This window comes from Anolis carolinensis, chromosome 5 (genome assembly GCF_035594765.1).
Source record: "Anolis carolinensis isolate JA03-04 chromosome 5, rAnoCar3.1.pri, whole genome shotgun sequence".
Classification (NCBI taxonomy): domain Eukaryota; kingdom Metazoa; phylum Chordata; class Lepidosauria; order Squamata; family Dactyloidae; genus Anolis; species Anolis carolinensis.
Window position 1 is genome coordinate 143,407,641 of NC_085845.1, and position 25,595 is coordinate 143,433,235.

General features: G+C 39.2%; 1 long non-coding RNA gene across 1 annotated transcript in view; it reads right to left on the reverse strand.

Moving 5' to 3' along the window:
• Window positions 1-318: 318 nt before the first annotated feature.
• The window catches only part of LOC103278908 (uncharacterized), a 193,391-nt gene continuing 168,114 nt past the window's right edge, over window positions 319-25,595 (reverse strand). Inside the window, exons 6-7 of the long non-coding RNA XR_010006706.1 lie at window positions 1,354-1,392; window positions 319-1,272 (exon numbers count right to left, since the gene is read on the reverse strand). This is a non-coding gene — a long non-coding RNA (uncharacterized LOC103278908). The remainder of the gene's footprint in view (window positions 1,273-1,353; window positions 1,393-25,595) is intronic.

Here is a 25,595-nt window from a genome sequence, read left to right on the forward strand (position 1 = left end):
TTTTAAAATAAATTAATACATAGGTAGTACCCTACCTTTCTCTCCAAATGGGAGAATGCAAGCCAGATTGCATTCTAAAAGCACAGCTAAAAACACAGAAAAATGTAATATTGAAATAGTTAGGATTAAACTTTTGATCCTCTAGCTGTTTAAAATGGCCTTCATTGCCATTTCAATAACCTGCTTAATTGTTTCATTTTACAATTTATTTTGCTTTTATTTGTAACTTTTAAAAAAAATCTTACTGTGAGCTGGCTGAAGTTCCAGTTTTGAAGGTGGGATGGAAAAAGAAACAAACAAACAAACACAACATTCAAGGTTGTTTTTTGTTTTTTTTTTTCGTGTCAGGAGCAACTTGAGTCGCTTCTGGAGTGAGAGAATTGGCCGTCTGCAAGGACGTTGCCCAGGGGACGCCCGGATGTTTTGATGTTTTTACCATCCTTGTGGGAGGCTTCTCTCATGTCCCCGCATGGAGCTGGAGCTGATAGAGGGAGCTCATCCGCACTCTCCCCGGGTGGGATTCGAACGTGGCAGTTTTCAGGTCAGCAACCCAACCTTCAAGTCACTTAGTCCACTACACCATCTGGGGGCTCCAAGGTTGTTGTAACATGGTAGGTAGATATAAATGTTTCTCCCCTATGTGAGAGTGTGTGTGCATATAGATCTTTAACAGATCTGAAGAACTCAGCCTGAACTGAAAAACATTGATTGATTCATCTTCCTAAAAACATAGGCAAATGCCAATTCAATGTGTGTTTGCACATGCTTGGAACCACCTAACCTCTATTCAATATAGATGAGATGGGTGTATGTGGCCATCCCAGTTCATAGTAATGGCAATGGACAAATTAGAGCATTTTCTGTACTATCTACAATGGGTTCACAGTAATAGCAATGTGTAAAATAGCCAGTAAAAGTGATGAGTGAAAGGAAATTCCATTAATCCTAGCCCCCTGCTGTGGGTCTAAGCCATTCATCTGCTTCCAGCTGTGAATTTGATTCCCATATCTAGTGCAGCCATATAAGGCATTAATGAGTGGAGCAGAATGTTCAGACACTTCCAGATATTGCTTTTTCAAATGCCACACATGCCCAATGTCAATCCCTGAAGAAATGGAGGCATCATTTAAAATTTTTGCTCCAGTCTAAATGAATGCATCCTGAAACAATTAACACATTATTGTGACGGCTGATTTCAATACTTGTGGTACCTTATAGAATAGCACCTATATTCTTGAAAGAGGTTTGCATGATTGCTGTCTTCTCTTGTTTCTAGAACGAAAACACACAAAAACTGGATGTTTGTGGACAGATTTTGGAGAAACTATTTAAACAGCCATGAAATGAACTTACCCAAAGATAAAATGAAATATTTTCTTCCACTTGTGTTCTCTTTCATCCATGAAAAACAACATAATAGGAAAAAGGAGAAAAAAAAACAATACATTGTGTATCTCATTGGATCTGATGGGTATACCAGACACCATCTCTATTATTACCAAATTTTAAGCATGATTTTTCAAGAAGGAACTTAAAAACATACAAAAAAAAAGAAAAAGAAAAACATTTGGAAAAGAATTAAAGATGAGGTTATAGTTAGTAGGTTTTTCATCATCACAGATTCCCAAGAGCTCCCCTGAGGTTGATTAAAGGTGAAAGACTCTACATCTCAAAATGTGGGAAAGATTATATTATTTCACATATATGAAGATTAACATTTAGTTACTAACCTGATTATGACTTTTGAATAACTATTTCATAAACTAAAACAAGCTCTGGAAGTTTAGGCTTTCTTTCCATAGACATATTATTCACTCAGATATCATACCAAATACTTGAGGGATAGTACTTAGCTATTCAACCGAAACACCAAAATAATGCACTCTTGTTGAATTCTTCAACAAAACTAGATTGGAAAACTAGGCCAGACTCCCTTGTTTGTTTGTTTTTTACTTCACTGACACAAATCCATTAACTTAACTGAAACAAGGGCAAGATGCCAGCATAAATTTTGAAGAAAAGTGGACCTTAAAGCTAAAGAATGTAAGAGTTTAGATATCAAATAGTAAAACAAGGTTAGTGATGACTTTATATAAATGTTCCTGCTTTGTATTATAATGTATTCAATGTTTAAACTGCAATGTTATACTGACTATACTGGAAGCACTAACTTTACTCCTAAGAAGGCAAGCATAGGTTTATATGGTTGCATTTCTATATTTTTACTCAGACCAACTTTTTATGTGTGGGTACCTTGCAAGGAAGGCAGCCTAGCTAGGAGCCACCATCCTTATCCTTGGTGCACTTGTTTCTTCCCCGGAGAAATATCTTATGAATATCTTATGGTCAGGAAAGCACCTGAAGAGGGTTTTCTCAACTGAACACTGAACAGGGATGAAAAGAATATTTTTATAAAAAGAAAATGTTTAAAGAGTGTAAGAGAAATCATGACCAGAAGAAACCTGGATTGAGGAGAATTTTTGCAGGACTTATTGTGCACAAAATTCACATGTGATTGTTTTGCTCAGAAAAAAGGCATTCTGTGTGTGGGAAAATAACATTTCAATGCAGAAATATTAATCACCATGGTATTAAGACAATGCTATTTTCCACATAGAAAATGATATAATTGGAGATTTATTCCATTTAAAATGCATCCTCGATTTGCATAAAAGAGTGAATTTTCTGTACAGAAAACAGCATTTTTATACACAGGGATTAATATTTGTGCTTTCAAATGTTATTTGCCCTGTAAAAATTGCTATTTTCTACAGAAAACAGCCACATGTGAAGTTTGCACTGAAGAACTCCCAAATTGTGAATAGCTTTTGAAAATGATGCAGATTTTGAAGACTCACAGTAGGAAGAAAAACGCTTAAATTACTCATCACTTCCTTGAAGGAGAAACTTAGTGAATAATTTCATCACTGACACTGAGCAACTAGGTTTCATTGAGGTCTGAAAGGAGAAGCTAAAAAACAGGGCATCCAATACTTTTCTGGTTTTTTGGGATTTGATTGTCTTCGATTTTTCTGCCCTTAACTGCTATTTGTGTTTTATCTAGCAGTTGATTTCTATATTTTTATTATTATTTGTAGTGCTGTGATATGGGAATACATCTGGTTTTTGGTGGAAATAATACATGTGTGCACATTATCTCCTCCATTGAGGATTTCTTAAAGTTTATTGGGTTTTCAGGTAACCAGAATAAGACCCACCTCAAACTGCTGAATTTGTCTCCCTTACATGATAGGTAAACCAAACAGTGGCTTTATGTCTATGCTTATTCCACAACTGTCATTCTGTAGTTGCTCCTTTGTAAGCAAATTAGATGACACATATGTTGTCCAATTCCTGGATCTGTCCATTCTACCAAGCCAATCCTATTTCAGCTATAATTTTTTTAAAAAAATATGTCATTTCTCCCACTCATATAAAGTATGAGCATAGTGGGGTACATGCTAGCCTCTTATTACTGAATCCCATAGGTAAGCCACATTTAATACAGTGGTATTTACACTCTTTTCAAAGAATTATAATCTGCATATTGTTTTATATCTTCCTGTATCAGAGTGTTAGCACATTCTTTTCCTTAAGCAATATGTGTTCATGGATTTTACTGAAAGCCTTTGATGATATGGGGCATATAGAAAGGACACTGGGACTTCTCTGTCACAGAGAAGAAACCTTTGCATTAATTCAGGTTTGATATTGCTCTGCTACAATTGAAGAGGCAAGTCTTTTCCTATTCTAGCCTATCCCATTACATTCATTTGTGTAGATACTGAGCCATAACTGGAGGATTGGTCATGAGCCAGCAAACTGCAAGGGCAATGGATTTGCATTATCAGCTAAAAGAACTGCAAAAATCCACATTCACAAGGGTAAATGCAAATCTGTGCAAAGCATTAATGTTTGTGTTGGAATATAGCCCTCTTTCTTGTACGCTTTCTGTCTGACATCTCTCTTACAGGTTTTGTGCTGCCTGTTCCTGCTTGGCTATTACCCTTGTTCAAAAACAACAAGGTCCATTAATATCCCTACATTTACAGAAATGCATTGCCTCAGGAATACAAAATATATTTTTCAATGAGTGGAAGCTCTCTTTTTTTTTAGGTGTGTCTTTCGTAATGGGCAATTACTCTCTTCCTGCTGGAGTAGAATGGATGAAATTGCAGATGTCACACTATTTCCATGATAGAGTTTTATCAGTGAACTTGCAGAAAGGAAACAGACAGTTGTATCCCAGTTACTACTTCACTTTCAGGTAAACAACTTTCCCCAAACTTGGATCAACAAATGTTATTTTTCTACAGTTCTCATTGCCATGAGCATAATGAGGCTTGAAATCCAGCACATTTGGACGACCAAGGTTGAGGAGATACATACTAAAAAATTCAGAAAAAATGATGCATGTAATACATAATACTCTAGTAGTATTTTGTTCTACATATGATGCAAAACTGCAGATATATGCATTCTTATTTGGGAGAAAATTCTATTAAATATAGTGGGCTCTTCTTTCAAATAAACTTCTTCAGTATGATTTACCTCTTTAATTAAATCTGTAAAGGATTTGTATATATATGACCTAAACAGTCTCTCAACACCTATTTGACAAACTCACATAAAAGCTATGGCATTTCCTTTCTTTCAGAAAATAGGGATTTTATATCTTCAAATATATAACATATGGTTCCAATTATAATTGTTGGAGTAGCATGCCTGGAAAATTAGCATTGCCTACATGGCTAAAACTGTCTGATGCACTAGCAATTTACACTTTTTAAAAGTACATTGTTCTGCTGAAAGAGATTATTGTATTCTTTGACAGCCAATTTTCTAGTGATGAATTGTCTAACAGCCCTTCTCTCTGATATTTTAGTAAGCAGTTAAATGAATAGTAAGCTAATTTGTATTTTCGTTTACAGAACAGAGACTACTTTTAAAAGTCAGTTTTAAACCATTTACTGATAAATAGCTACCTATGAAGAGGATATAAGCTGTGTTTTAAAACAGGTGTACACAACATAAGGTCTGCATGTCAAGAGCCCAGCTGCAGCAATCACAACACAATCTTAAAGATATTTACATAGAAATAAGCTCCACTGGGTTTTTTTTCTCTAGAAACAGAAATTTTGGATTATGCAGTAATATCATGTCTACTGCTAGTAAAAAGAAAATCTTGTGTGTTAATTATTCATATACATGATTCTTATGGGATGGATGAAGTGGGAAATACACCCTCTTAACAAACTAGATAAGAAGGAACAGATGGTGGGTGAAAATACAGGAAGAGCTGAAATGAAGAAGTGCTAAGAAGTTGAAAAGGGAGCCCATACAGCAGTGGCTCTCAACCAGCAGGTCCCCAGGTGTCTTGGCTTACAATTCCCAGAAATTCCAGCCAGTTTACCAGCTGTTAGGATTTCTGGGAGTTGAAGGCCAAAACATCTGGGGACCCACAGTTGAGAACCACTGACCTACAGGTAGAAATGCCATCAAAGCAGGCTTTGAGACAGGCAATCCAGGGTCCCACTAGCAGAATGAAAAGCATTGGATATTGCAATTTAAGAGCATAGAGGAAGTCCTTTAAGATAACATTGTCCAGAATCCAGAATTATCTACTTGCATATATGAACATAGAAAGACTTCTTAGATAAGGAAAAATGGGAAAAAATAGTCAAAGAAACCTGTGGAGAAGTGTAGAAAAATAACCTGCAGATATATTTATAGAAAGGAGAAGAAAAGAGAGAAAATAAACAATTTAAAGAGTCACAGAAAGAATATAGATAACAGAACAAAAAATATGACAGCTTGCTGTTGAACATATCCTGCTTGTAAGGTTCCCATAGACATCAGGTTTGCCACTGTGTGAACAGCATGAGATCTAACATTGTGCTCGCCTGGTATATATCTGCACTTACAGAGTTGTACAGTGGTTACACTATATGACCTTTCTGCGGAATACTGCTATTGTGGAATCAATTGTGTACCTGTCAATGTGGCTGCTTGTTGCTCCATAATATATTGTACATGTTTCTGCAATTCCAACGAACAAAGAGGTACACTGAAGTCATGAATGACATGTTATGCCCCATGCAAAAAATAAGAAATTGCATGGCTTGAATACTGTTGGTTAGTCTGAAGATTAATTGAATCATATAGTCAACACAAATGCTGGTTTTTGTGCAGAAAATTAACATACAAGTTGCGCGTGAGTTAAAAAACCAAACAAAAATATGTATGGGAAACATCAGAAAAGGTAATTTCTTACTTTAAAAATGCTGTTTTATGTACAAGAAATATGCATACAATTTTTTAAGATTCTTATCAGTCCAGGATTTGACTTAACAAGGTTTCCTAGACTTGAGAACATTTTGACCATTTTCCAGAAATTTTTGCATGTGATCCATAATTCAACTAAACCATCTGTTTGTTCTGTTTGTCACATTCATTGTTACAATTTCACTGATAAGTGCTAGAAGCCAATGTGCCATCTTACAGTATTTCCCAGTAATTATTTAAAAAGTGAAAAGAAGAAATGAATTGAGAGGGAGCTTGATTTAATTTCAGTTCCAGTTAAAGTAATCCCATCAAATCAATAGTTGAGTGGTGTGTTTGTTTGTGTGTGTGTGTGTGTGTGTGTGTGTGTGTAAAGCAAGCAATTGGATTTCTTGTGATCAACAAATGAAGAGCCTACGTATCTACTCCTGGGGCCCTTGCTCCAAGAAAGCAAGAATTCAGAGAAGGATGAGAGAAAGAATTGAGAGATGATGAGAAAATAGAAGTGGGAGCATATTCAAGACTGGCAACCCCATTCTGGAGCCCCAAGAAATGTTTAGATAGATAGATAGATAGATAGATAGATAGATAGATAGATAGATAGATAGATCATAGACCAATAGATAGATAGATAGAATTAATATAATGTCTATATGGGCTGGGCCAGGAAAAGATGGATAGAGAGTGTTTGTGTGAAATAATTCATGCAGTGCAAATTTTCTTTACAATATTTAAAATGAAGAACAATTTTAACAAACATAATCTTAATAGCATTTCAGTGGAAGACCCTCAGGGTCATCCAGTCCAACTCCCTTCTGCCATCCAGGAAAAACACAATCAATGCACCCCCAACAGATAGCCATCCAGCCTTGATGATGATGATGATGATGATGATGATGATGATGATGATAGCAGAAACCCATGCAGGAAAACCACAATCAAAACACCCCTAGTAGATGGCTGCCCAGCCATTATAATAAGAATAATAGTAATCATAATCGTAATCATAATTATAATAGCAGAAACCTCAGGGGGCATCTATTCCAACCCCATTCTGCCATGCAGGAAAGACACAATCAAAGCACCCCCAGCAGATGGCTGAGGGGAAAAGGCTTTGACGGAGAGGGGGCTGGGGGAAAAAGGCTTTTTGGCAGCAAGGCAGGTGAGGGAGAGGGAGTAGCAGGAAAGAGGAGGGAAGGAAAATCAGCCTGTTTAGCAAGCCTTGAAAATGCTGATTTGTTATAATTAAATGTTTGGTTTTTATATCTATTTATGTGGCTATATATCTGGAGTCATGTAAAACTTCTTGGGCTGAAAGGTCACAAGTGGTAAAGTTTAAGAAGCTCTGCTCTAGAGCAGTAGTAGGCAAATCCCAGGGCTGGTTTTTTTTTCTTTCTTCTCAACAGATTTATATTCTACCCAGTGTCTGAGGATATAAGGCAGTAAAATATGTGTACAATCTGCACATGTACAGAAAAATCAGTTTAGAAGGGATAAAAATACTTTTAAAACACAAAAAGGTTATGAAATTGCTTGACATTTAATACACTTAAAAACAAATTTAAACAGGTGAAAACAATGTCCACCACAGCAGATGTGCAAATTGGATTAGACCACTTAGGTCCCCAATGCTTTACAGATAGGCAACATTTTAACTTGGCAACATCATGGCACTAGCATTAGTACTAACTGGGCCTCTTTAGGGAATGTTTTCCATAACCACTTTGCCACAAATTTTGAAGACCCTATCATGTGACCTCCTGCAGGCCATAAACAAAGTGGGAACAATATCATATTTGTGTTTTAAAGCGGAGTTGGCCACTTTTCTATTGTGTGGCTGCCTACTGCAGAATTCTGGGAAATGTAGTTTTGAGAAGCCGAAGACCTTTCTGGCTGAGAATTCCAAACGCTTTGCCCTAAATTACTTTTCCCAGAATTCTGTGGGAAATAATGTGATATTGTCCTGGATCCCCTCTCCTCCCAACAGACTAGTTCTCAGGCAGGCATATAATGAGAAAAGAGTGTCTTCTTGCATTGAGATCTCAAATTATTTGGGGTTTTAAATGTTATCACTAGCACCTTGGATTTGGGATAGCATTGCTTCACAAGAGACCTCAGAGGATAAACTTCAACTCTACCCATCCCTGATTTTTTTTTAAAAAAGTTTTATTATATTTTTAATGTTTTAAAACTCAATTTGTCCTTAGGAGGGCACAGAATGACAATTTCCCAACATTTTGAGAGGCGAATAAATTGTGTTGAATGTGTGTATGTCAATTTCCTCTATGACAAATATTATTCTGAATTATCTCTTTTGTAATGCAAAGTTGTTTGGGTTAGCTTGTTTTCAGTTGGCAATTAAGACCAATCTGGGTTTTTTCCTCCACAGAAGACCAACTTCTGGTGAGACTAAAATGACTAGTACTGATTTTTGAATTTGGATGAAAATAAATATCTGCAATTTTGGTACCTCCTGGGGAACCTAGTTATGGTGATTGAAGCCTGTCTTTGGGTTCATTGCTAACAGGGAATGTTGTTGGCTGATTCCAACTTTGTTTCTAAGCTCAGATCAAAGAGCTTTTGAAACCCTAAAATGCCAAAGGTGCAGGGATAAAAAAAGCCACATTATCACATTGTGGACTCTCTGACTATCTGTCTCTTTCAGGAGTAATTTCCATGAACAAATCTTTTGTTTTTGCAGCCCCCACTTGGACTGCACCAAGAAGACGTCAGAGGAAGACACTCTGGATGGGGCTGATCTTCCTGGCATTCCTTTTCGGGATTTCCTTAAGATACATTCTTAGAGCCAGGATTTCTGCAGACCTTTCAAACAACAAAACATAGAGATATTTCAAGATCCTGCAGCTCAGAAAAAGACAGTACCTGTGAGGCAAGACAACGAAGGGGTAAAGAAAAATCGGAAAACGGAGGCAAGATGGCGATGCCCTAGCAGCTCCTAAGATAAGCTCCTGGCTTTGCTCCTGGAAATATCTGCTTTCTCCAAGATTTATAACCCAAAATGACAGCCAAGGGAAAGAAAAGATCCTGGACCAGTCCCAGCAATGGAACAGGTACCCATAAATCACCAAAAGTACAGAAACAGACAAGAATGGACGCTTACTTTCCAAACTCCTCAGATATACCAACAACAACAGGAATTGTGAGTAAAGGAGCACCGATAATACCTCCAACAAACTCACTTAACGAAGGTTCCCTTCTCTCTGACCAGGAGTCTAGCCCCAAACCAATGCCAGAGGGTGATGGACATAATGGTTATCTGAGCTCCCCGAGGTGCAGCCCTTCCCTAGACCATCCTATGAAGAAATATCAGGAGATATGTTTGCTGTCAGTGGAATCAATGATGCTGATTTTGAACAGACTGGGTCAAATTTCACACCAGATCCAAAGGCTAATTAAGTTGCAGCCCCCACAGTGTTTCCAGGGAGTAGATAGTGCAGAGACGCCCAGGGGTTCACACGCGGACACTCCTCCGAGCACAGCAGTTGTAAATCACAGTCTTAAACCAACAGCTGAACCTAAGGCTTGTCTCACTCTAAAAAAACCCAGATAGTGTTGCAGCTCAATCAAGAGGCTTTGGGTTGGAGCCATAAACAACAAATGGTAAAATCACTGGCTTTCTTGCTCAGAACCCAGCCCAAACTTATTGACTTAAAAGATCACCATTTCCTTCCAACACAGAATGGTGTAAAACGAATCCTACTAACTTTCCATTCCCTTGAAACGCCAGACCGCCTAACTCAAATTAAGGACATCTTACGGAGCAGGCACAGTATAACTATCAGCAGGGTATTTAAGGATTTGACAGTCTATAACCTCTTGCCTCAAAATACATCAGATACACAAGGGCAAAGAAGAAATCCAACACAGACAATAGAGATAACACAGCTCCAAGACAGGAATTGTCAGCCAGCAGTTGCTTCCATTGATCTGGAACTCCAATCAGACCCTAATACAGATTCTTCCATGACTCCTCCCAAGATGAGCCCCCCCCTCCAAGACTAATATAAAAGGAAACAATAATGATAGAGATCCATCTGTGATTCAATTAATGACTCAAGTAACAGAAAAGCAGAACATAAACACTTCTGCAGGTGCCGCTTTAAACATTCCGCATACTATGGACTCCCCTCAGTCACAGATGGAGCTTGCTCTTATATCAGACATAAGTGAGGGCTCACAGACAGTAAATGTGTCTGGCTCTCTACTTGCCAATGATCCACATTTTATTACTCATGTGGTACTGATCCACCCAGCTCCTTCATGAGAAGGACTAGATCCAGACCTGATGCATAAGGATTGTGACTGAGCCATAGAACCCTTGGGCCTATGACAGCTACAGAGCCAGCACGGGGTCAGCCTATAAACGTCTATTTGCCCCCAATGAGGAAGAAAGCCCAAACTAGAGCTCTATAGTTGGAATTGGAAAATTATGCGGCAGACCTCATGATGCAGAACCCAAATGTTTCTGTAATCGTGGCAGGGGACCTCAATGCAAGAATGGGACCTGATGATGCCACACTCTTTAAATGCCACAAAGGCCTTCCTCCCACCACAGAATATGAGGTCCCACTTCTAACCCGGCATTCCAAAGATTTTTTTTAACTTTTCAGGGCTGTTTGGCTCAATCAATATCTAGATTGAATCTCCACATCCTAAATGGTGCTCTGGAAGGCAATCACCCAGCCGAATTCACATATCTTGCTGGCTCTAAAATGAGCGCCATTGGCTACATAGCTGTCTCATGGGACCTCCTTCCGTATGTCAAAACCTTGGAAGTTAAGTCCAAGTTTGCCAGTGATCATTTCCCTGTCCTGCTGCACCTAAACTCTTTTACTCAAAATACCCACAGAGTGGGATGCTTCCAACCCTCCAGGCCTAACTTAGTGTAGAAACTTGGTTTAAACGTTGTTGTTATTCAAGTTATTTTTGAATAACTGTTTATTTTAACTTCTGGTTGTATGTTGTATGTCTATGTGTTAAATGTTTTGATTTGGCCGATGGGCTAATCAATAAAATGTGGTGTTGTTGTAGTTATGGTGAATGCTTGTTCTTCAACATTTATCACAAAGGGTCTTGGTTCAACATGACATAGCTTTGATAATATCAATTTATTTGGTTAATCAGAGGCCCTTACAATTCATAACAGGATTCACAAAAAAATGTAATATAAGTCAAATGAAAGTCCTAAAAAAAGAAAAGTATTTACTTGTGACAGAGGACTGAGTAATAACTGCAGCACCATTCCAAAAGACCATTTGTAATCTTCAAAGTAAATGTAATTAAGTGTATTGTTCTCTTTGCCTTATATTCTGAATTAGCAGTTTGTATTCCCATACAAAAGCTTTGCATTATCCTCCCTTTGAAGTTAAATCTACATGACTGCATAAGCTCAATTTTTGGAAAAGTGTGAGATAGCTTCACTATCTTTATGTACAATATATGTTCTTTTAATACATTCAGGAAAGCATTGTAGGAGTTCTGAGTGCTTATTTCTTCACCTGTTTGTTGAAAAAATTATATATTTATTTAAGGAGCCTCAGAGCTGTTTGCTAGAACTACGGGTAGGCTAAAAGCATAATGTCTTATCTCTGATTATATTTGCAGTGCTGACTTAGGAAGCTGAATCTTCCTTATCATTAATTTATTTTCACCGGAACTAAGGTCTTTCTCTCTCTTGCTATTTCAGAACTATGAAAAAAATTCTAGCTTTAAAAAGATAGTCCCCCAAATAAAGATAGTAGATAATGTTTTTTTTGTGTGTCAGGAGCAACCAGAGTTGCTTCTGGAGTGAGAGAATTGGCCGTCTGCAAGGACGTTGCCCAGGGGACGCCCGGATGTTTTGATGTTTTACCATCCTTGTGGGAGGCTTCTCTCATGTCCCCGCATGGAGCTGGAGCTGATAGAGGGAGCTCATCCACACTCTCCCCAGGTGGGATTCGAACCTGGCAGCTTTCAGGTCAGCAACCCAACCTTCAAGTTACGAGGCTTTTATCCCCTTGGCCACCGGGGGCTCCAGTAGATAATGTAATTACAGTAGATTACAGTAGATTACAGTAGATAATGTAATGAGCGGAGTACTTCTCATCCACCAATCTCATTTATAACTATTTATATTCTACCATTCTTCATTCTTCTCTTTTTTTCCCTTTTCTCTTTTTTCCTTCTTCTCTTTTTTCTTTTCCTATTATTCTGTTTTTGTTTTTTCCCTCTTTCTTTTTCTCCCTTCTTGTCCTCCCACCCAATATCTAGTTATAGATGCATACAGGTTTATGCATGTGTATGTATCTCTTTTTGTCTTATTTTTCTTTATTTCTTTTTTCTTTTTTTCCTTTTTTCTTCCCCTCATCTTTAACATATGTGTACCTATCTAAAAATGCAATAAAAATAATTTTAAAAACGATAGTAGATAATGAAATGCAGCAGCCCTGCCATATTCATGGGGCTTCGGTTCCAGGACCCCAGATGAATATATATATAAAAAAGGGGGGGGGGGTTGATCATAGCCCATGTTATTAAATAGGGGTGATATGAATGTGAATGCTTCAGATGTCTGTATTAATATTGCTGTCACCTAATAATAAGGGATGTGATTATCCATAGTCGGTTGAGATCACAAATCTGGAGCCAGAGGATCTGGAGGGACTTCTGTACAGATTTTGGATTTATGCAGTATTGAAATTGGTACGAGCTGTTACAATATTACATGAAGACAAAAAATAAGATATACAACGATCTATATATAATTTCAAAATAGTATTTATCACATAGCAAGTATTAAGGACAAAAAATATAATTATGTGCCTGCCTATAATTGGCCCATAGGCCCGGCAGGCAAGGCCTACAAACATCGAGCACCCAGCACTTGGCTGAAGGCCCTGCGAGCCAGAGCCTACAGCCAAGCATTGAAAATCAGCCGACCAAATAGCTACCATTCCCCTCTGCCTTTCGTTTCACTGTTTCTTTTGTTCTTTTCTTTTATTCCCATGGGGTTGTACCATTTCATGCAATCCGAATGGACAAAACGTTACAAAACCACGAAAGAAACAGATGAAACAGGATTCGGGCTCTATTCTACCATGTATACCCTTTCTTAACTGCACAGAGAAACCACTTCAAATCTATCTGTAACTGGATTTACAAGCTATGTACCTGTATGCTGAATACATGAAGGTTGTGAGTAAACTAGATTTGTTACTTTTAACAAAGTCTATGTTATTTTTGTCTCTTGAAAGCATGATATAGAAACAAGATATTTTATGAGAGAATAGATGTTTTTGGGCACCGAAAAGAAACACTTCTGATGAACTGCTGTTTTTGTGCATTGTTCCTAACAGAAAAGATACAACTAGGTTATCACTCTAATAACTAAAAGCTAAATTTCCTTGCATAAGTACATCTTCACTTAAGAGAAGATTTTACTCAAACGGGTTTTTGGCTCTTCTCTGGAAGATCATACTTCTACAAAAGGTTATGATTTTCAAATGGTTGTGAATGCCATTTTTTTCCAAAAGGTTATGGAGATTCTGGTTTTTCCAAAAGGTTTTCAAGAGACAAAAATAACATAGACTTTGTTAAAAGTAACAAATCTAGTTTACTCACAACCTTCATGTATTCAGCATACAGGTACATAGCTTGTAAATCTCTAAAAAGTCATGCCTTTCCAAAATGTGGTAAATTTAGAATATGCAATCCTTTTTTTGACATTTAACTGTTTATATTGTCACTAAAGACTGTGTACTACAATTATCTCAATGTATATTTATTCAAATCTAGATGTTCTTAAGTAAATTAGCACTAACAATGCATGAACCTAAAGTCAATGTAACCTTTGGTCATATTTCGTTAGCTGAGCTCTCTAATTCTTTCCCATGTCTGAGGAAATTTGAGGTTTTCTTATTACTGCCTGCTAATTCTTTAAAAAAATGTATTACAATAATATAGTGAATACAAAGAAAAAGAAAACAAGATATCATAAAGTGGATACAACAGGGATAAATACAAAGAGGATTTTGAGATGTTCTTCTTGGAACAAGCCAAATTAAAATACATTTATACATTCACACAAGATACATTCTGTAGGTATGGCTGTTCCCAGAAGGTAAATGAATATAGCTGTTAGAGATAAAATCTGGTCAGAAAAAAAGGTGACAATCTTCATCCAACAGCATTAAAGTGGCTGAATACAGAAGGGCTTAAAGACAGACTTTCACAAACTAATCATTTTTTAATATCTCCCCTGTATTTTGGAGGAAATCAAATTCAAATTATGTAAAATTCTCACAGGAAAAGCTGAACTAAAATACAGGGTGTTTGAAAAAGAACTCCCTAGTTTTAAGTTAAAACACATTAAAACTAGGGAGTTCTTTTTCAAACACCCTGTATATAAAAAGACCTTAGGTTAACATCCAAATAAAATAAATGCAAACATAAACATAAGTTTATTTAAAAGTATTTCCAAGAGTGACTGCAGGCAGAATACCACCCGACTAAAATTGCCCCAGGACCAAGGCAGGTTTCATGGAGCTAAAATGACTTAGATTGGTAGTGGCACACATTGGACCATTGTGCTCTTATGTGGCTATATCAAACCCAGGTCTTCTTCCGGAATCCTGTTAAATAAATCATTGACGAACCTCTTCACACAAGCCACCAGAATCACCAGGCATTATAGCAAATCCAGCAATTGCCATCAGGTGGCATGGGGAACCTGTCACCCTATGCCCCACATCATCTGCTTTGCCAGGAAGCTAATCTCACACGTTGACTGCACAGTTTCCCCTCTTTGCTTCCTCTGCCACACGGGAAGCCTCCCATGTTGCTGGGGCTGTGGCATACTATGGCTCCACTCTAGTTGACCCACAGAGCCCCACTAGAAATTCCTCTACGTCATGAGATGGGAGCCGGTGGGCTCCATGGGTCAACTACTGCTGAATTGGTGTATGCTGCTGAAATAAGCCACATCTGATGAAGTAGAATATTTCCAACATGGTTTCAGTTTTTTTGGACTCAACATACATATATATATATATGATAGAAGGAGAACTAGAAAGATTTCTATCCTACTTGAATTATGTGCACAGAGGTTGCAGACTGATCAAATTTACTGCATCATTTAATACAAAGCAGTTACATTACCTGGACATCACAGGAGAAAATGGAAGAGATACATTTGTAACTAATATGTACCAAAAAAAGAGGCAGTTGGAAATAATCTTCCACACATGGCCAGCTTTTCCTTATTCATGATAAGAGGGTTAGCAGCACTGCCATAAATTCAATTTATTATAAGATACGTATAATCAAATTAAATATTTTGAAAACTGAAGAGTTGATTGAGAGTGACAGATTGAAATGAGAACCTAGAGATGGAGGACAAATCATGGAAATAGTGTTTAAGGCATAGGCAAAACCTCATATGTCTGTATTAATATGTCTAAAATGGAGAGGAGTAAAGATAGGGGAATCACTTATATCACCAATTTTGCCTAAACAGTAGAATGATGCGTTTTGAAAATCCTTGTACATCATTACTCTGCTCTTAAAACCTTGAAGGTAATCTAAAATAAACTTGAAGGTGCCTCCACTGGTTTATCAAATCAGTCGCAACATTGAATTAAACCCTCTATCTGATCTTTGCAAGAAAGATTGTACAGAGTTACTATTGTAAGAAGGCAGACCTACTTAAGTGCATTACATTCAAATATCTGAGCAGCAGAATTCTTTCAACAAATCTGCGGGCTGCATTTTTGCACAATACAAAAATTTTGAAAAGGCAAAATTTCAGGGTTTGGGGAATTGGGGTGTGAAGCACCCTGAGTAATGTAAATAAAATTTTACTTTATTTTACAGAGCTCTTTTCTGTTTGTGGAACTAGTCTGGCCACCATATGAAGTTATAAACAACCTGGAGATCTGAAGGTGACACAGATCTAAAATGACTCAGAATAATTTTAGCTAGATAGAATATGTAACCCCCCCCCCCCCCCCATACACACACACACATACTGCAGCTCCCAGAACCTCCCAGGCTATAAGACAAAGAATGTTGGTTAGGAGAATATGGAAGTTGTAGCTCTGAACAGCTACTTTCTAAAGCTCATATCTGCTGTCCCATGTTCTTAAACTGAGCCATTTACTCCAACGTGGTGCAGCCAAAGGGGCCAGCCAAATTCTTATGGGAAGTTTACACCCAGGGCAAGAGGACTGGTATTCCCAGAGACAGATACTTACTTCAGGTCACAGATGCAGCATTGTAGCATTATAGATTGTAACATTGAGGTGTTGGAGAACAGAAGCCTGGATACAGTGCAGTCAGCCTGCATCTCTTTATATCAACTGATGGAAGGTGTCTATTTACCTAAAGCAAATTTCTGGCTGGTACCTATAGGAAGGGCTAAATGCGGAGTAGCAACAGTGAGACAGAGCAGAACATGGGAAAGTTGGGGAGGAGGAAGGATGGGGGAGAGCAAGACTATAAAAGGAGATGAGATATGAAGGACCAAAAATGGAAGAACAATATCACACCTACACTTACCAAAATAATTCAGAGTGCTGTGATCTGGAACAGCCCCAGTTGTGGTACTGGAATGTCCCTGGTGCCCTTTGATATCTAGATGGCTAGATTGGCCAAGAGCACACAGCAGCCACCACAGCCATTTCACCAATCAAAAGCAGCTTCCTGGCAGAGCCTTTCTGGTGACATTACATCTGTGGCTGTCACAACACGAAGTCCAGCTATGTGACAGAAGTGATGTTGCCAAGAAGGCTATGCTGTGGAGGTGGATCTGTTAACATGTGGACTCTGGATTGGGTTACATCTAACCTGATACAGGTGTCTACACCTTAAAACATTGATATAAGTTATGTGGACTCCTCCCAGTAGTGACAAGATAAATCTTTATTTGGTCTGTCCAGACTCGGCTAAGATGAATATGAGAGCATAGTGGTGAAAAAGCATAGAGATAAGATAGAAAGAAAAATGGAAGCAAGACCAAGGGGGGGGGGGGGGGGGGGAGGAAACCCAGACTGGAGAAGGAGAAAACTGGAGGAATGCAAGTGAAGTCAACTCGGAATATTCTGCTATCTGAAGTAAATGACAAGACAGCTAGTTCGCTGTCACTTTTTATAAACAAAGCCGATTGAATAGCTAGATGAGTCCTACTTGAGTCCTAACAATACTTGAGTCCTAACAATAGGGTAGCATTTTCTCCTGCAGCTCAGCACAACAACTGGGAAGTTAGGAGAACAGGATGGGTTGTTGCCCTAAGACATATAGTTCTGTCCTTCAGCAGAACAGGAATACCTTGAAGTTCAGGAAGAACAGCCAGGTGACTATTTCTGATGTCCTCTCCTGCCATCCAATGTATTGCCTCACGGTGCCAGCCCTGAGTGAAGGGACCATGTACATGGGAGATATAAAGGCAGACTATTTCTAACAGGCAGGATGCCTCTGCCCCAAGGGAAATCAAGGATAGGAAGCAAAAAAAGCAACCAAGCAAGCTGCAGAATCAGGTGATAGACTTGGTAATTGAACATGTTCAGTAATAGAAAACTCCTCTGGGTTTTTGATTAAAGGTTGTTGAACAAAGATCACGTTGATACAATAATTATTTTCATAACTGGTGATTCAATACACATCTTTTCCTAGACTTATAAAGTAACTTCTTGAAGATTTGCTCTGATCATGTACTGCTGGTTTCTCCTGTACAGCCTCCAGTCTTCTTATGAAAGGAATACAAAGCTTTTTTTCTTGTAAATCATGTTCCTTTTCTGCATACCTTCATATATTTTTAAGAGAGGATAACCCCATTTTTCTGCCCCGTTAGTCTTCATAATGGACAACAATTTGCTATTTGTGGAAATGGCTTTCCTGGAAAAAATATGAAAGAAAATTATGTGTTTTTCAGTAAAATTAATATTTAATGAAAACTTTTTAGGGGCAGCTATTAAAATATTGCAGATTTCATTACTTACTTTTTGTGTCGTGCATTCGGGCAGTAGTAGATAATTAATAATAAAGCTATAAAATTGTGTTCATAATATGTTATGCTTGAACTGCAGTTCTGTAAAAACAGAAAGCAATTGCTTTGAAGTTTTACAGCAATCAGGGAAAATTATTGTACATTAGGGACTTTGCATAAAACAGGCATTTAAGCTGTAATGCAAGAATATTTACCTGGGGGTAAATCCTATTGAACTCAGGGTGGTTGGCTTATGGACAATTGAACTATTTGATAATGATTTCACCCTCTTGCCACCCACTGAGCTATGCAATTTGAAAAATCATATTATGTGGCTAGCGGCATTTATGTTATAAGAAATAATTAACCTTTATTTACAGAAATGCTTATTTTCAAGATTCATCAATGTAAATTGGATGGTGAAAGATAGCTTCAGATTAGAAGGCTAGAAGACACATTATACTTCTCTTGTATGGACAACATTTTCGTTAGTGTTCTTGACAGAATTCTTATAGTAACACATGACACAATTACTGAGAGTGCTTCCAGAAAAATGGTTCCTTCTTCTCATAATTAGGGGTGTTCATATTGATTCAATTTATCTCTGAATTGAAGAGACAAATGAATGCCTACAGGGCACTATGGCAAGCCTTCTCTGAATAAATTCTGCAGAGAAAAGGCTAGGGTAGGGTTGTCATTTGTTGGAGTTATCAGCAATTGTACCAACTAAATTCTGGTTGGAATATTTGTTTTCTCAAGATTTTATGAGATTTGTTTTTCCCCTTTGGAGAATGTTTTGGATATTTTCACATTTCATTAGAAGACCCAATGACTGAATCTTAAGAAATCTGGGACCATCCTGGAGTTTGTATCTTTTACAATTAGGATATTTTTGTGTTTGAAGGCCATAGTTCATGCCTGGAAGTTAATGGTAGAAGGTGCTCCTTTCCTCACAAACAGGAGTTTATAAGTGAGGCAATCTGTCCTCATTTTAAATATCTACACTGGCAAAGAAGAGCTCTTATAGTCATTTTTTAAGTTAAGTAAATTCTGACATGCAATGTACTGTATCAGGTTGGAGTCTTTCCCTAGTAGTATATTTTATGTTTCCTCCAGTATGAGAACCTGCAAAGTATTCTAGCAGTGCTCTTTGAGAAAAAGGTCCATATGAATTACAGCAGACTGGCTCAAAAAGTTTGATTATTGAGGGAGGAGCTATAAGATGGCAACCAGAACAGAGGTTTTTCCTAGAGGCTGGAGAGGAAAAGGAGTTGAATATCACGTAATCCACTGCCCCACAATAGTATTGGCCATATTGCATCACTGGAGGCCTGGAGGCTGGGCCCAGCTGTTGCAGGACAGTAGGAATTTGTTCCCTCTGTCCTGCCCCTGATGGATTTCCATTTGGCCCTCACTCACCACTGCTGCCTGCTCCACTGTCCACTGCAGCTGTTGGGCTCTTTGGCTGCTCTTCCTGACTATTTGTTCTGGCTGGCGCTGTGTCTGGGTAGCTGGCCGGCACCCTTCATCAGCTGGCATCCTTCCATAGGCTGCCGGAGCAGGGTTGGCTCCTGGTGCCACTACTGCTGGAAACTGCTATTGGCTGCTTCCCTATGGATGGGACTGCTAGCATTTGATGGGAGAAGAAAGGTGACTGTGGTGCCGGAAGTGATCCACCACTTGGCGTCAACCAGCTGGCTGCTTCGCTGCTTTTTTCCCTGTCGGCAGCTTTTTCTGCATGTCACTGCCATTTCCTGGAGGCTGCCCTTGATGTACTTCTCAGCTGGAAGGTTTGCCAGCCTCAGACGATTTACTGTGGTTGAAGCCCTACTAGATAGAGCAAAATTTAAAGTGCTGGTCATTACCTTTAAAGCCCTAAACAGTTTGGGTCCATACTATTTGGCCAACAGCCTCTCTTCATAGGAACCTGCCTGGACACTGTGATCATCAGGGGAAGCCCTCCTTTTGGTCCCACCTCTGTCTCAAACCAGGTTGGTGGGGACGAGAGAGAGGGTCTTCTCTGCAGTCGCCCCCCACCTCTAGAACCCCCTCCAAAGGAAATCAAAATGGCCCCATTGCTACCCACCTTCAAAAAGCAGTTAAAACATTTTTGTTCGCTCAAGCATATGGAGAAGCAGGTGGTTAAGTTAAGGTTCTAAGGTTTTCAAGGCTTTTAAGCAATGTGGAATGGAATAGGAATATGGCTTTTGACACTATAGGCACTGTTTAGTGTGGTATTGTGTGATATTGCTTATTATGATTTTTTTATTATCCAATGTGTTTGGGTTTTAAATGCTCTTTATTAAGTTATATCTATATGTATGTACTTGTTGGCATTGAATATTTGCCTTTTATGTTAGCCACTCCACGTCCCTTACTGGGAGATGGGGCAGGATATAAATAAAGTTTTATTTTTTATTATTATTATAGCCTTATCCTACAAACAGTTTGATTTCTTCATGTAGCAACTACAGGATAATTAATCAAGTTTTTCTGCTGCATATACCTGGCCATGGGGGGGAAATGGTTTGATTCTGTATGTGGTGTTTGTATATGAACTTTTAAAGGTAAGCATGCCTTTGGTATTATATCTTCCTTCTATCTTCTGGATATAAAATAAGAAACTAAATTACATAGACTCAAATATTTGGTCCACCTAATGAAGTACTCTCAACTACTGAGCATGTGTTCCCTGGAATATGAAGCAGGAGTCATTCTGGGAATTCTTCAGCATTGAACTGGAGATGTGAAATCAAAAGAGAGGAAACTATCCCATTATTAAGGATGTAAAGAATACTCAATAGGTTGTCTTATAGTGACTGTTGTTTTGGCTTCTTTTCTTCCTGAGATTGCATTTCACTTTACTGAGCATTCTTTCTTCTTGAGTCATGTCATTTCATGAAACAGTAAACAAAAATAACAAATCAGATTAATCCCATTTTGGAAAATGAATACGTGCACAGTCCTAATTTACATTCCATGGAAACTATGAGGTATGTATGGTCTTCTTTAAAATCTAGCAGCTTGGCCCACTCATTTTAAATTTTTATTTAATAGTTACTTATTTATTCATAAGAGTTCCCATATAGAGAAAAAAACAAGTTATTGCACTTTCCAAATACACTTCCAGTTGACTCAAATTAAGATCTCATTTGCTTTTTTCTTCTTTTTATACTGAGGTGCTGCAATCTTATTAAATAAAAATTATTTAGTTATGTGTCCTAAACCTAGTTGAAGAATAAAACATACATCAAACCTGAAATCTCATGAATCATGACTAAATGGGTTATAAGTTATGTAAAATAAAATAAGATTTCTTTTGTGGCAAAATTCAGAATCATCTGGCAGTGAAATTGCAAGTAACAGAAATTTCATCAGTGTAAATGGTGTGTAAATTATGCCTTAATTTGTAATTGTGGATTCAAGTCTTATGGCAATGCAAAGCAAAATGTTATTAAGAAGAATTAATGAAAAAAGAGTTCTTAGTTATTTTGTTTTTCCATAATGCTTTCAAAACTTGAGCAGGTGTAGAAATGCCTTAAAATATTCAATACACACTTTATATTTCCTCTTTTCAACCTTATTTTACATCTATGCTAATTCATGGTATTTTAACATCTTCCAATAGGGATATATCACATTTCATTTTACATATGTTTTAAACTGAGCATTTGACATAAAATCAAAATGTCCATTATTTTACACAGTACGTGTAGATTAGAGTCAATAATTGTAGAAAGGAACATGTAGGATAGTTATTGAATTACTAATGTAGGCATTCAGCTAATGATTCCTAACTTACTGAACCTCTTAGTAGGCTCTTCAGAAGCTATGCAAAATCAAAATATGAGTTTAAACCACATCATATTTGAATGCGATATTCTAAATGATCCCCTTTACTGATACCTTTTAAATCATCAACCAAACCCTCTTCTTGCATTATGTATATGAAGGGACCTCCATGTGATTCCCTGGGAAGGTGATGTATCACTGGCTCTATCTATCACCTGATGTTTACAAATTAAGTATCTGATTCTCGAGATAAGTGGCCATGCATTGGTTGCAGGGCCGGCCCCACCATAAAGGCCAGTGACGCCGCCGCCTCGGGCGCAGGTCCCGGGGGGCGCCGTCAGGCTGGGAGGGAGGCGGGGCACCGCTCTGACGGTGCCCCGCCGCCCGACCAGTGCGCCCTGGCCTTGTGGCTCCCTCTTTCGCCGCCGGGGGAGGGGAGGAGGGATCGCCTCCTTCCCTCCCCGGGCGGCGAAGCCTGCTTGTTTCGCCGCCCGGGGAGGGGAGGAGAGATCGCCTCCTTCCCTCCCCGGGCGGCGAAGCCTGCTTGTTTCCCCGCCCGGGGAGGGGAGGAGGGATCGCCTCCTTCCCTCCCCGGGCGGCGAAGCCTGCTTGTTTCCCCGCCCGGGGAGGGGAGGAGGGATCGCCTCCTTCCCTCCCCGGGCGGCGAAGCCTGCTTGTTTCCCCGCCCGGGGAGGGGAGGAGAGATCGCCTCCTTCCCTCCCCGGGCGGCGAAGCCTGCTTGTTTCCCCGCCCGGGGAGGGGAGGAGGGATCGCCTCCTTCCCTCCCCGGGCGGCGAAGCCTGCTTGTTTCGCCGCCCGGGGAGGGGAGGAGGCGATCCCTCCTCCCCTCCCCGGGCGGCGAAGCCTCCCTCTTTCCAACCCTGGCCGCGCCTCCCACGCTGCGTGGGAGGCGGGGCCAGGGCGAATAGCATGGGAGGCGGGGCCAACCCTGGCCCCGCCTTCCACCCAGCGTGCCCTGGCCCCGCCTCCCACGCAGCGCGGGAGGCGGGGCCAGGGCACGCTGGTTGGGAGGCGGGGCCAGGGCGCAGGAGGCGGGGCCGGCGGGGGGCGCTTTTCAGCGCCCCCGCTTAATATTTAAATTTATCTCCGACCGGCCCTGATTGGTTGCAAAGGCACTCCATATATTTGGAATCCCACATCTCCAGATTTACTCTCTTTTTTAATAATATCCATGCTTAGCATATGGATATTTAGGAAGATGGGTTAGCGATATATGCCTTGTGTTGAGAGAAGCTTTTCATTATTGCACTGTTGTTGTTGTGTACCGTCACGTCATTTCTGACTTTTGGAGATACTAAGGCAAACTTATTTGTTAAAAGGCAGTTTACATTTGCTTTTCTATGAGGCTGAAAGGATGTGACTTACCCAAGTCACCCAGTGGATTTCCATCCTGGGTGTGGATTTGAACCCTGTGGTCTCCATAGTCATATTCCAATATTCAAACCATTATACCACAATGTTTTTCTCTCTTGCACATATCTCTAACACATGTCTTACCTATTGTGGCATCCCAGTTAAGGAGTACACTCTATTTAGAAACTTGGCTGGAATCAGTACTGTTGTCATTCTGGCATATATCTGTATGTCGTTTCTCTAGAAAATCTATATTGTGCACTGTTTTCAGATAGAGATACTATGTTATCAAATCACAGTGATACTATCAAATTGAAGTAGATGTTCATTTGTGCATAGTAGAAGTGACAGCATAAAGTGAATGGTTGGGTTAAATATCTCCAGCCCTGAAGAGTCTTTTGGGAGAGTTGATTTTGGATGTTGCTTTTGTGCTCAGTAGTGTTTTATTGTACTGTTGTGTATAGCCCCAGGTCCTCTGCATGAGCTGGGCATCTACTGTGAGAAAGTCAGTAAGAAACTTGTTTGGTGGATGAGCTAACAGCCATAACTCTCTATATAGCTACAGCCTCCAGCTGTAGACCTCAGTGAACAAGAGCTCAGCTTTAAAAAAAAGACAAACAGATGTGTTTTGCACGGGCATTTAGCAGGGGAGTTTTGAGGGGGGTGGAATTCTTTTTCAGTACTTACATAGACTACTGAATACAGAGAGTGAGGAAGTTTCTACAATTATCTGAAATAGCTACAGTATGTTTGTATTCTTGCTGGAGGGTGTTGGTAACTAACCACACTTTCAGCAGGTTGGTGGCCCTGTTGAAAGAGAAAGCCCCAAAATATGAGTCCTGTTCTTCTATTCTCCATTATATTAGAGAGCATTATTTTTTCTTGGAAGAGGAGTGCAGACTGTTCTGGCTGAAAAACACATATGGGATGCCTTTGAGGTCAGTCTCCAAATACAAAAGATAGACATTTACACTCTCTTCCTGGAAGTGGTAAATAGAATATCACAACTTTAGTGCCATTGCGTCAAACCCTCTATTTCGTTTAAAGTTTGTTGCAGGCTTAAAAAGAGATGAGACAAAAGGCCTGAAGATGCAGCAAAATGTAAATGTTTGTTCATTTGTATGTCAAAACTTTGGGGTGTATGGTTTTGGGAGTAAAAAAACACCTTGGATGCATGAAGCCTTTTCTGTATTTCTCTGTATTGTATTCAACTAGTGATTTTTTTTGAGGGGGGGATAGTACTGGTGCTGAGATAAAATAAATATTATAATACTCATCCAAAGAAAACTAAAAGTGGTTGTGCGCAATTCCGCTAGGGTTGATTCTCATTTATTTTGTCTACATTTTATATATACCCATAGAGTCTTTCAGATGTCTTTAAATATTCTACCTATAGCCTACCTAAAATATCTATTGCCTCCCATTCTCTCAAAAGGTATATATTGCTTCCCATTCAGATTAGTGGCATTTATGTGAGAACACTGAGAAAAGACCAGACCATTTGGCAACTGTAGAAGAAAATGATAGACTTTATCACCATTTCAGTCACTTCTCACAGAGAGCACTATCAAGTGTTGGGAACAGAGTATTTGTGATAGTGAGCATATTAGTATGCTGGATTGCAATAGAAAAAGAAGGGGAAAAAAAGACAATGAATGGCTTCAGATACATTTTAAAATATTCACTAAGCCCTGATCTGAGGTAAATCAACAGTACTGTATTCACAATGAGACAAGGTATTTCAAAGATACATTCTGAATTCAATTAATAACTACTTATTCTCTTAAAGTGGAAAGTGTCCAGAGGAAGGCAACTAAAATGATCAAAGTTCTGGAGACCCTGCCCTATGAGGAGAATCTGTGAGGAGAGGCTTAAAGAACTAGGCATGTTTAGTCTGCAGAAGAGAAGGCTGAGAGGAGACATGATAGCCATGTACAAATACGTGAAGGGAAGTCATAGGGAGGAGGGAGCAAGCTTGGTTTCTGCTGCCCTGCAGTCTAGGACACGGAACAATGGCTTCAAACTACAGGAAAGGAGATTCCATCTGAACATTAGGAAGAACTTCTTAACTGTGAGGGCTGTTTGGCAGTGGAACTCTCTCCCCCGGACTGTGGTGGAGGCTCCTCCTTTGGGGGCTTTTAAACAGAGGCTGGATGGCCATCTGTCA